Here is a 13,605-nt window from a genome sequence, read left to right as displayed (position 1 = left end):
AACTCTGGAGAAATTTCAAGACCTTACATACCTTACAGAGCCTTACGTGTCCCGCAGTTCTGAACCCACCCCGAGAACAGAGGGTCTCCCTTGCGCTGGTGATGGTATGAAGTTCCCCGATTCTCAGCGCCACTTGTCCCGAGCTATTGTTCTCACCTGCAAGAACACACTCAGACAACCGGATTCTTCTGCAGCAAAAGCTTTATTGCTTCTTCAGGAGGGAAGACCCCGAACCGGGAAAATGGTGCTGCCTATAAAGCCCTCAGCGTGGCGTGTCAGCACCTGATTTGTTGCTCGCCCATCACCTCATTACTACACCCCGAGATGGGCAGTGACTTGGCGTGAATTCACTCTTGCACCTGCGCACAATGCTTGTTTACTAGTTAGGCACAGCGGGAGCCAGCGCCATCTTGTAATGGCGATTACTTACAGCTCTCCACACATAAGAAAATACAAATGCCATAGACAGAGAAAACAAGATATTCCATGGCAAAATCAAATTTATACAATATCTTTCCACAAATAAAGCCCTATAAATGATAACAGAAAAAACCAATACAAGGAGTGAAACTATACCCTAAAAGAAGAAAGAAAGTAATGTTTCAACAAACCCACACAAACATAATTCCACCTCTAAAAACAAAAGTAACAGGAAGTAACAATCAATTAATACCTCTTAATTTGAAAATTAATATTGGTGGCAGGAGGGGCGGCGGGGGCAGACAAAGCAGCTAATGAATGGGCGCAGCCTTTGCACTGTCTGCAGCCAGCAGGTCCGTGTTGCACAGCATGGAGCTGGTGCCTCAGGTCTCTGATGGGCCTAGAGTTTGGAGTGAGAACTGGGAAGCAGATCTCTAGAAGCATGGAGACCATAAGCATGGTCACTGTCTTTTCACCCCATGTCTGCAATTTTTATGTACCTGGCTTCAAATACTTTATGTTCTACTTCTGGTTGACCTGCTGAGAGGAGAGCATAGGAAATGAAGGGCTGTGTGAGCCCTCTAGATGGTGGGGCTCCTGTCTTGGAGAAAAGGAAGAAGTCTGTGCTGCATGCAGTGGTATATACAACAAGAAGTATTTGGTTGCAGTACTCCTACAGAGCAGAACTCCATGCCCTGTGACAGTGTGCTTGTGTGAACTTTCCAGTGACATTCATGGTCAGCCATAGTAAACAGCATAGAAAATGAGATTATGAATGACTGATAAAATCTACTTTAGGCTTCACAAGTGGACATTATAAGCAGGTTTTATTAACCTAAGATGTCAGAATGATAAAGCAGCCAGAATAATTATGGTTGGTCATGGAGGATAAGCAAGAAACTTGTCCCTAGGGGACAGTGATTTTGTTTCTGACAAAGTTAATTTCAAAACAGAGGAGGAAGATGATGATCAAATTCCTTGTCACAGTTTGGAACAAATGGACTTGAAAAGTGAGTCAGAGGATATGAGAGAGACGGTGTCGATGAACAGGCAGAAATCAGGGCAGCAAGCTGTGCCTGTCAGCCCTCTGGGAAAAACTTACCTGCCGAGAGTGAGGATGACTATGGCTCACTCTTCTCCCACTGTACAACGTAGCCATGGAAGCTGTGACCCAGAGCCTTCTTTCCTGGAAGAAGTCTCCAGCCTGGAAGCATTTCTTTATTTCCCCTTGAGATAGCACTAAGAGTTCAACAGGGGCAAGAATGAGAAAGACCTGAGTACAAGTTGCCTCCTGAGACATGTGAAGCAGGCACACCCCACCAAGCTCATTCAAGAAAATGGAAGTCTATCAGCAGGGTCCTCCTTTTCCCCTCCCTCTCTTTTGCTTCCACCACAGCCTACAAATGTGGGAGACATTCGCACTGTGCTCTCACCTGTCAGACTTGTCCAGAAAATGGCTCCCAAGATCCCATCCCCTGACCTAATAATGGAAGAGTTTGTGACTGTAGTTTCTTCTGAAGAGGTGTCCCTTGATGTGTCTGTCACTGAAAAGTACAGCAGAGAAGAGGCCTTGGCAGGCTCCTCTCCCAACCTCTCCATGCTCCATTATGACAACACTTCAGAAACCATGGCAGACAGAAAGCATTCCTTTTCCAAAAGCACATCAGGGTCCAGGAAGAGATCAGCCATCTGGAAGCACTTCTAATTGTCACCCCACAGATAGCTCTAAGGCTGTCTGTGTCCATTGTATGAATGAGTCAGTAGAGGGAAGAATGGGAAGGACCTGGGCACAAGCTGCCTCATCAGGCACATGTGGAGAGCACATTGCTTCATTGTGCTGCAGGAGAACGGGAGCAACACAGGCATCCAACCATAGTACTCTGTGCCCGGAATCCTGCTGCCTGCCCTGCTGCCCCCAGAAGGGGATCTCAACACTGCATCTTTATCTCCAGGCAAACAAGTCAAAGAGTCCCCTTTGCCTCCTCATCCCCAGACAGGCTTCCTGAGGAGCTGTCATCACACATTAATCCTGGGGATGTGTCCCCGGAAGATGTGTCCATGTTGTCATCCTCTCATGACTTGGGGGAGGCCTCTATAGTGTCTTCTCATTATAAGCATGGTCACTGTCTTTTCACCCCATGTCTGCACTTTTTATGTACCTGGCTTCAAATACTTTAGGTTCTACTTCTGGTTGACCTGCTGAGAGGAGAGCATAGGAAACGAAGGACTGTGTTCCCTCAAGATGGTGGGGCTCCTGTCTTGGAGAAAAGGAAGAAGTCTGTGCTGCATGCAGTCATATATACAACAAGAAGTATTTGGTTGCAGTACTCCTACAGAACAGTACTCCATGCCCAGTGACAGTGTGATGTGTGAACTTTCCAGTGACATTCATGGTCAGCCATAGTAAACAGCATAGAAAATGAGATTATGAAAGATTGAATAAAATCAACTTTAGGCTTTACAAGTGGATATTATAAGCAGTTTTTATTAACCTAAGATGCCAGAATGATAAAGCAACCAGGATAATTATGGTTGGTCATGAAGGATAAGCAAGAAACTTGTCCCTAGGGGACAGTGATTTTGTTTCTGACAAAGTTAACTTCAAAACAGAGGAGGAAGATAATGTTCAAATTCCTTGTCACAGTTTGGAACAAGTGGACTTTAAAAGTGAGTCAGAGGATATGAGACAGACAGACAGTGTCGATGAACAGGCAGAAATCAGGGCAGCAAGCTGTGCCTGTCAGCCCTCTGGGAAAAATTTACCTGCCGAGAGTGAGGATGACTATGGCTCACTCTTCTCCCAGTATAGTAGCACACTGTACAACGTAGCCATGGAAGCTGTGACCCAGAGCCTTCTTTCCTGGAAGAAGTCTCCAGCCTGGAAGCATTTCTTTATTTCCCTGGAGATAACACTAAGGCGATCTGCACATACTGTAATAAAGAGTTCAATAGGGATAAGAATGAGAAAGACCTGAGTACAAGTTGCCTCATGAGACATGTGAGGGGGCACACCCCACCAAGCTCATTCAAGAAAATGGAAGTCTATCAGCAGGGTCCTCCTTTTCCCCTCCCTCTCTTTTGCTTTCACCACAGCCTGCAGATGTGGGAGACCTTCGCACTGTGCTCTTACCTATCAGACTTGTCCAGAAATTGCCTCCCAAGATCCCATCCCCTGACCAAATAATGGAAGAGTTTGTGACTATAGTTTCTTCTGAAGAGGTGTCCTCTGATGTGTCTGTCACTGAAAAGTACAGCAGAGAGCAGGCCTTGGCAGGCTCCTCTCCCAACCTCTCCATGCTCCATTATGACAACGCTTCAGAAACCATGGCAGATAGAAACCTTTCCTTTCCCAAAAGCACATCTGGGTCCAGGAAGAGATCAGCCATCTGGAAGTAATTCTACTTGTCACCCCACAGATACCTCTAAGGCTGTCTGTGTCCACTGTATGAATGAGTTCAGTAGAGGGAAGAACGGGAAGGACCTGGGTACAAGCTGCCTAATCAGGCACATGTGGAAAGCACATTGCTCCATTGTACTGCAGGAGAACGGGGGCAACACAGGCATCACACCATTGTACCCTATGCCCCCAAGCCTGCTGCCTGCCCTGCTGCCCACAGAAGGGGATCTCAACTCTGCATCGTTATCTCCAGGCAAACAAGTCAGAGTCCCCTTCTGCCTCCTCATCCCCAGACAGGCTTCCTGATGACCTGTCATCACACATTAATCCTGGGGATGTATCCCTGGAAGATGTGTCCATGTTGTCATCTCTGATGATGTAGGGGAGGCCTCTGTAGTGTTTTCCCCAGAGAAGCAGCCAGCAGACACGGTAAATCCAAGGTTTAAATCAGGCACTGTCTTCCAGAAAAATTAAGGTGATGAGAAGACTAAAGTGGGAAGTCTGGCATCACTTTTCACTGGCCCCAATGGACAGTCTCAAAGCAGTGTGCTGGTACTGTAGCTGCATAATTAGTCGGGGAAATAAGGGAGACGTTGGCACCAGTTGTTTGATGCAACACCTGTACAAACACCACCCTGAGGTGGTTGGGAACCAGAAGGACTTTCTGGGTGTAACTTTGGCAAACTCTCCATATGCCACTTTGGCCTTTGCAGAAAGCTCCTCCAAATTAACTGACTTGCCAGCAATGGTCAGAAAAAAAAACCATCAAGGTGTGTTTCCTACTAATAGCAAGAAGACCACAAAGCTATGGAATCAGTTTTTTATATGCTCAGCAGACTCAACAAAGGTGGTGTGCCTGCACTGTGGCGGGACCATCAGCAGGGGCAAGAAGCCCACCAACCTGGGCACCAGCTGTCTCCTGAGACATCTGCAGTGGTTCCATGCCCATGTACTCAAGAATGACATCTCAGAGACCACTCTGCCCCATTCTCCAAGCATCCAGAGGCCTCTGGGCATAGAGCTCTTAGGGCCTTCCTCTTTCCGTGACTCCACAGAGAAGTTCTATGACTCTCATCCAGTTGCCAAAAAAATCACAAGTCTCATAACTGAAATGATTGCACTTGACCTTCAGCCATATTCCCTTGTAGACAATGTTGCCTTTAACAGGCTGCTTGAATACTTGAAACCTCAGTACTCTTTACCTTCCCCTTCCTACTTCCCTAGAACAGCTATCCCAGATATGTATGACAATGTGAAACAGATAATTATGTCACATCTGAAGGATGCTGTGAGTGGTGTGGTTCACTTCACCTCTGGAATAGGGATGAGTAGCCAGACTCGTGAATACCTGACCCTTACAGCTCACTGGGTCACCTTCTCATCTGCTGTCCGAACACATTGTGAGGACCACCATTGCACTTTTAGATGTATCACAGATTGACTGTGACTATAGTGGAAATAGCATTCAGAAGCAGCTGGAGTGTTGGTGGGAAGCCTGGGTGACTTCCATTGGCCTTCAGATTGGCATCACTGTCACTGACAATCCAAGCATAGGGAAGATGCTGAGTGAGGGTGAACACTCAAGTGTGCAGTGCTTCAGTCACACAGTGAATCTGATTGTGAGTGAGGCTATCAAGAGCCAGAGGATGGTGCAGAACTTACTGAGTATTGCCCGGAATCTGTGTGAAGGGGTCCATCAGTCACCCAGAGCAAGAGAGAAGTTAGCAGAACTGCAGAAAGAGTACAAGCTGCCACAGCACCAGCTGATCCAGGATGTACCATCTAAGTGGAGCACATCATTCCACATGCCTGAATGTCTGATTGAGCAGAAGAGTGCATTTAACCAGGTATCCATAGAATGTAACTTCAGAGAATTGATAATCTGTGACCTGTGAGAGGTCATGAGGTCTGTGTGCCATGTGCTGAGACCATTTGATTCTTCAAGCCGAGAGATGAGTGCCTACATATCTATGCTAAGCCAGATCATCCCCATGATCCACAGCCTCAGCAGAAAAGTGGAGATGCTGTTTGGGGAGACCACAGGCATTGACACCATGCTTAAGTCCCTGAGGGAAGCCATGGCGAGCCGCCTGTCTGCCACCCTCCATGACCCCAGGTACATCATTGCCACACTGTTGGACCCTCACTACAAAGCTTCCCTGTTCACAGAAGAGGAGGCAGAGCAGTACAGGCAAGACTTAATCAGGGAGCTAGAAATACTGATTTCTACCTCAGAGGACACTGCCACCTCCAAAGGCTGTGACTCAGGGTCCCCACTTAAAGACACTGGCACAGTGGCCTGTGGTCACTCTCACCGATAAAGAGAGATCAGAGAGAGAAACTATCTGAAGACATTGTGCTTGCGTATTTGGAGGAAGAGGTGCTGGAAGACAGCTGTGACCCACTTACCTACTGGAACCTAAAGCAGTCATTGTGGACTGGGCTGTCTACCCTAGCAGTCTGATTTCTGGGCTGTCCCCCAAGTACAGTCCCCTCAGAAAAGTTGTTCAGCACACACATGGATGGTGGCAGCTTTGGCCAGCCCAGGCTCATGATGGAGCATTTTGAAAAACTCATCTTTTTAAAAAGTGAATCTTCCTTTAATATGCTTTCAGTATTGAACTCAATGATGGAGCCAACAGACTGGAAACGTGCTTCAGAGTGCTAGCTATTGTATCAGGGCTGACTTGCCTGGAAGGGCCATGTAGGACACCAGACCAGGCATCTGGGGATACCTGTCATTTCTCACCATAATGTCCACATGTGCCTTACTCCTCCTTCAGGCCAGGTGTCAAGGTGCATTTTCAGAAGCCCACTAGAAACAAAGTCTTGGCAATTATGAATTAGGATGATCAGGTTTAAAACTATAAAGGTTTTTTGTTTTGTTTTGAGGGGATAATAATCTGTTTTACTAGAATGAAAGGAAGATGTAAACAATTTTTTTACATAGGGTTTTTATTTAGTTGTGTAACAACCACAAATTAGGTGCTGTATTTTAATTAAATATTTTAATTGCAACAAAACAGCTTTTGTGGCTGTTAAATGAAACCTGTAAATAGGAGGTGGAGGTTAAGCCATACTGACTAAACGGTTCTTAACCACAGGCTTCAAAAGTATTCCCTAGAAGAATATTCTGGAAGCTGTTTACATTACAGAACCAGGCATTTGAAAACAAAACTGAACTTGGGCATATCATGGAGTGTCAATCACATGGCTAATTGGTCATGAGAACATTCCCATGTCAGGTGTTGCATTCAGGTTTTACAGGGTCAGTTAACTCAGAGATATCCTGCTTATCATGAACCTTTTGAAATTGGATCCAAGTTTTAGTCATGCTTAGGACTTCACCAGAGCATGATATGACATGTAAAGAACAGATGGGGCCTGTTGATCAAATCTCTATGCCTCTGATTTAGTTTTTGTATCTCTATACAATAAAGCTATCTCATAAGATTTATGCAATGACTCCTCACAGTTTGATCAGATATTGCTCAAATTCTACTTTGAGGAGGTAGCTTGTTGACAGGGAAAGCACTTGTATGTTTCAGTCATGAGAAAAGTCTTAGGTATTTAGGGTTTTTTTCCTATAATAGGGAAGCCTAAACCATCATTGGGACATTATAGAGTACCAAGGATATCAAAATGAAGTATCAGCTTCTTTACCTGACTCCAGAGTTTTTGCTTATGTCTAGAAAAAAAAAGTTTTTCATTTTCTCATTTCAAATCAGTTAAATATGAAACAAATCACTCATTTGCCTGTGACATTTTAGAAAAAAAAATGTTTTGTTGAAATACTGTATGTAGACTCAGTATTTAATTTGCCTGGAGTATGCTTTAGTGTATTTATAAATGACGAACTTGGATACTGAAATTAAACTTTTTATTTGTGATTTTCTAAGAAAAAAAAAGAAGTTTACTATTACCAACATAACCTAATCGATTGAAATTCAAAAATATAAAGAATTAGAAATTAGTAAGCTGCAATCCAGTGGTCTTTCTAGTTTGTTAATTAGAGAAATAGATACAAAATTATGCAATCCATATAAACTTTCTCCGTGTTAGTACACAACCATATCTTCCCGTGTGCTTCTCCTACCTCAATCTCTTTCTTACTAGTGTTGTTTATTTGTTGTTTTATTTTTCCATACTATGATTTTCAGAACAGGTTACATATTTCAAAATTATTTATGCAGCCAAAAGAAATATAGACAACTAATTTGAACGATGAGTTATCATGGAACAACAAAGATGAGACTAAATGTTTTGCTTGAATATGTATAATTATTGTATCAATTTTAAAGAAAAGGACCATATAAGTGGGTCTTAATCTAAGATGTATGCTTTTCAAACTCATCACAGCAAAGGAACCAGAATCATAACCACACCTAATATCTGTGCAACCCTCCATTGCAGAACCATTCTACATTAAAACTGTTAATGAATGATTTCATAGATAGACCATCTTAACACTCAAACCATTTCTTAAATGAGTGTAACCTGTTCCTTGTGGACTGAGAATGAAGAGAATCACTCAAGTCAAATAGCTTTGACCATAGCAGGAAATCTGTATCGAAAAATTATGCCTACAATTCATCCCTTAGCACAACAGAATTTTCAACTCTTAGCTTAGGTAATATGGAGGTATCACCTTTTGTTATGTGAGGAACATTGAAGTACAGCCTTATTACAAAGATCTCCAATGTCCAAAAATTGTTCTTATTGTGGGTTTGCACCTCAGTAAGAGCAAAGATTGTAAACTCTAGTAAAAACAAAACATATAAAAAGACTTTATCTATTTATGTTCATTAAAAAAACCTAGTAGTAATGTACTATTTTTTAATTATTTATGATATGTTTTCTTTATTTAAAATTCCAATGTTATCCCCTTTCCTAGTTTCCCCTCTGAAAATCTGCTATCCTCTCACCTTGCCTGCACACTATCCTACCAACTCTCATTCCTGGTCCTGGAATTCCACTATACTGGGGCAAAGGGCCTTCACAGGACCAAGGGCCTCTCCTCTCATTGATGACTGGCTAGGCCATCATGTGCTACAAATTCATCTAGAGCCACAAGTTCCACCATGTGTTTTGCTTGCTTGGGGGTTTATTTCCAAGGAGCTCTGGGGGTACTGGTTAGTTCATATTGATGTTGCTTCTATGGGGCTTCAGACTCCTTAAATTCCTTGGGTACTTTCTCTAGCTCCTTCACTGCAGATTTTGTGCTCCATCCAAGGGATGGTTCTGAGCATCCACTGCTGTATTTGCCAGGCTCTGGCAGAGCCTCACAGGAGAGAGCTATATCATGCTCCTGTCAGCCAGCTCTTGTTGGTATCTGCCTCATGTCTGGGTTTGGTGGTTGTTTATGGGATGGATCCCTGAGTTGGGCAGTCTCAGGATGCTCATTCTTTCAGACTCTAATCTGAACTTTGTCTCTGTAACTCTTTCCATGGGTATTTGGTTCCCCCTTCAAAAAAGGATTCTGAGACTCTGGGCTAATATCCACTTATCACTGAGAGCATATCATGTGTGTTCTTTTGTGATTGGGTTACCTCAAGATGATATCCTACAGATCTATCCATTTGTCTAGGAATTTCATGAAGTCATTGTTTTTAATAGCTGCATAGAACTCCATTCTGTGACTATACCGCATTTTCTGTATCCATTCCTCTTTTGAGGGACATCTAGGTTCTTTTCAGCTTCTGGCTATTATAAATAAGGCTACTATGAATATAGTGGAGCATGTGTCCTTACTATATGTTGGAGCATCTTCTTGATATATGCTCAGGAGTGGTACTGCAGGATCTTCGGGTAATAATAAGTCTAATTTTCTGAGGAACCGACAAACTGATTTCCAGAGCAGTTACACCAGCTTGTAATCCCACCAGCAATGGAGGAGTGTTCCTCTTTCTCAACATCCTCTCCAGCATCTGCTATAACATGAGTTTTGATCATAGCCATTCTGACTGGTGTAGGTGGAATCTTAGGGTTGTTTTGACTTGTATTTCCCTTATTATTAAGGATGCTGAATATTTTTCATGTGCTTCTCAACCAGTTTGTATTCCTCAGTTGAGAATTCTTTGTTTAGCTCTGTACCAAATTTTTTAATAGGGTTGCTTAATTTTCTGGAGTCCAACTTCTTGTATTCTTTATATGTATTGGATATTAGCCCCCTTTCCACTTTAGGATTGGTAAAGATCTTTTCCTGCTCTGTTGGTTGCTTTTGGTCTTATTTTCAGTGACCTTTGCTTTTTATGAGGTCCCATTTCTCTATTCTTGACAAGCCATTGGTATTCTGTTCAGGAATATTTCCCCTGTGCACATATCTTCACCATTTCCTCCTCTGTAAGTTTCAGTGTCTTTGGTTTTATGTGGAGTGGTTTGATCCACTTAGATTTGAGCCTGATATATCAGTCTCCTGAGAGGCTCTGCCAATGCCTGACAAATACAGAGGTAGATGCTTGCAGCTAACCATTGGATGGGACACTGTGTTCCCAATGGAGGAGTTAGATCAAAGACTGAAGTAGCTAAAGGGGTTTAAAATTCCACGGGAAGAATATTAATATCTACCAACCAGATCACCAGTCTCCCAGGGACTAAATCATCAAACAAAGTGTACACATGGAGGAAGTCATAGCTCCAGCCACATATGTAGCAGAGGATGTCCTTGTTGGGCATTAAGGGGAGGAGAGGCCCTTTGTCCTGTGAAGGCTCAATGTCACTTTGGGGAGGCAGGGTTGGTGTGTGGGAGAATACCTTTATAGAAGAAGGGTAATGGATAATGGATGGTACAAGGGGATTTCCGGGGAGGGGGAGGCTACCAGGAAAGGAGATGACTTTTCAAATGTAAGTAAAGAAAATATCTAATAAAAAGGTATACAAAAGATAATATCCCAGAATAAATATATCATCGTTTGCTTGTTTGAAAGAGATGCCCCCTCTATATTTCAGGCATTTGAATATGTAATGCCAAAGTGGTGAATATTTTGGGAGGATTTGAGCTGTGAACTTGCTTGAGTAATTATGTCACTGGAGGTGAGATTTAAAGTTTCAAATCTGGCAACGTTTTGAGTGATCTCTCTCCCTCCTGCTTATGGATTCACTTGTGAGATCTAAATTGCTGCTCGATTACTCTGTCTACTTGGATGGTGTCATACTTCCAGCCATAGTAATGATAATGTATTCTTGTCTCTCTAGATCCATAAGCCCCAAACAAAGCATTCCTTCTATAGGTTGCCCCATTCATTGTGTTTTATCACAGTAGTAGAAAAGAAATTAATACAAGAAAGAGGTGATATATCCTCTACAATGAAAGTTTCAACAGCGTGAGGCAGACACTAAGAGGTGGAAAATAGTCTCCTGCTCTAAGACTAGGAAAGTTAATGTTAGAAAAAAATTGTCATCCCTCCAAAAACAATGTACTGATCCAACACAATCCCAATCAAAATATCAATGTCATTCTCCACAGAATTAAACAAACAAACAAACTTGAATTCATACAGAATGGTAAGATGCTCATTCCTACATGGTACATTAAACAACCACCTCTCATGCTCAAAGATTATTCCAGAAGAGATGATGGAACAAATGTAGGAGCTGAAGGTAAAGAGAGAAGTGCTATAAAATACTGGCTTGTGAGCATGGCAGAGTCAATGCAGCAAGTAAAATCATCTGAAGCTGCTTGCAGTGGGTCTGCACAAGACTGGCATTCATCAATAGTTAATCATAGGTTGGGGAGGAGACTCAAGGAGCATCACTAATCCCTGCTAAAGTGCTGGATACTGAAGGACTCTGGGTCATAGGAAGCCACTGTCTTCACTTATTCACCAATTCAGGTCCCTACTAGGTTTCAATGGGTAGTTCAACTCCACAGTTTCACAGAAAATCCTATTCATGGTTATCCTAATGGGTCATGAATAAAGAGATATGAGTGTTTTAAAAGAGAACTATAGGGAATAGAGGTTAATAAGGACAGAGGGAGATTAGAGAGGATGGATGCTGTCAATAATTAGAGTGTAATTTATACATGTATGAAATATCCAAAAAACAAATTCAGTAATATATTCATATGAAAGCAAATAAAAACAATCACTCAGATAATCAAACTGATTTTGGAAAAAACAGTACCTTATTTCAAGTTATACTACAGAGATATTAAAGACAGCATTGGACTGTTACAAAAACAGGCATAGAGATTAATGGAGTAGAAAAACAAGACAATATGTTAACACAACTGATGGCTCGTTATATTTGGCAAAATGTAAAAAATATACACATTTAAGAAAGACAAGTTCTCCAATAAATGTTGCTTTGAAAACTGGATTGCTATATGTAGAAGAGTGAGTTTATTTCTTCCTTTCATTTTATTTTTTATTAGATATTTTCTTCATTTACATTTCAAATGCTATCCCATTTCATACTTTTCTCTGATAGTCCCCTTCCTGCTCCCCAACCCACCCACTCCTGCTTCCTGCCCCTGGCATCCCCCTGTACTGGGGCATATAATCCCTCATCCCTCAAACATATAAACAGTGACACACATAGACAGACCGACAGACACAGACCAACGGACACAGCCTGACAGACACATACCAATATCAAGTGGATCAAGAATCTCAACAGAAGACTCAAATCTATGAAACTACTAAAGGAAAAAGTAGTATATAGGTACAGGTAAGGAGTTGCTACATAGGACTCATCCCACTCAGACAACAAGGCAAATAATGGACAAGTAGGACCTTGCTCAAAGAAAAGGCTTCTATAAACAAATGTAACTCATTTGTCATGTGAAGATTCAGGCTACAGAATGGGTGAAAACCTTTGCAATCTACATGTTTCCAGTCTGTGTTTGTCTAGAGTCTACAAAGATTTTTAAAAACTCAAAATCAAGAAAAAAAAATCTGGAGCAAAACCTGTATCATGGAACCTAATAGTGCTACCAAAACAAGAAAAACAAATTCCTCAGCTCCAATTTTTAAACCATTCAACATTATTAGCCATCGTGAAAATGCAAATAAAAACTACTTTGTGAGCTTATCTTAATCCAATCAGAATGGACATTTTCAAAAGACAGAATATTTATGAAGCCTTGTGAAAATAAAAGAAAGCATAAATATAAAGTGGTGATAAATGATTTGTTATAGGTAATTTGCAAAAGTGTTGAAAGAGAATGCATGGCTAATTATTGTTTGTTTTTTTTTTTCTAAGTCTGTTAACACAGTTTTGTTTTTGGTGGTGGATATTGAATTGAGATGATGCTGAAATTTTAATTTTTGATGTGAAGGTTTAAATATTCTTGTATGCCAATTCTTTTTGTATTATTTTCTTTATTTACATTTCAAAATGTTACTCCCTTTCATAGTTTCCCCTCTGTAACTACCCTATCCCCTTTCACCTCCCCTACTTCCCAACCCACCCACTCCTATTCCAGATCCAGGCATTCACCTACACTGGGGCATAGGCCCTTCACATGACCACGGGCCTGCCTCTCCTCCCATTGATGATTGACTAGGCTATCCTCTGCAACATATACATCTAGAGCCACAAGTTCTACCAGGTGTTTTCTTTGATTGGGGGTTTAGTTCCAAGGAGCTCTTGGGGTACTGGTTAGTTCATATTGATGTTCCTCCTATGAGGGTTCAAACCCCTTAAGCTCCTTGGGCAATTTCTCTAGTATCTTCATTATGGACCCTGTGCTCCATCCAACTGTTGATTGTGAGCATCCACTTCTGTATTTGCCAGGAACTGGAAAGGCCCCTCAGGAGACAGCTATATCAGGCTCCTGACAGCAG

General features: G+C 42.1%; 1 protein-coding gene and 1 pseudogene across 2 annotated transcripts in view; both read left to right on the top strand.

Moving 5' to 3' along the window:
• The window catches only part of Sult2a4 (sulfotransferase family 2A, dehydroepiandrosterone (DHEA)-preferring, member 4), a 79,915-nt gene that overhangs the window by 20,182 nt on the left and 46,128 nt on the right, over positions 1 to 13,605 (top strand). The gene's annotated exons all lie outside the window — the stretch shown is intronic.
• Zbed4-ps3 (zinc finger, BED type containing 4, pseudogene 3) lies at positions 2,759 to 6,635 on the top strand (annotated as a pseudogene).

The sequence above is a fragment of the Mus musculus genome, chromosome 7 (genome assembly GCF_000001635.26).
Source record: "Mus musculus strain C57BL/6J chromosome 7, GRCm38.p6 C57BL/6J".
NCBI classification, from domain to species: Eukaryota; Metazoa; Chordata; class Mammalia; order Rodentia; family Muridae; genus Mus; species Mus musculus.
The sequence above is the reverse complement of the archived record's forward strand: the minus strand, read 5'-3'. Positions and strand labels throughout refer to the sequence as shown.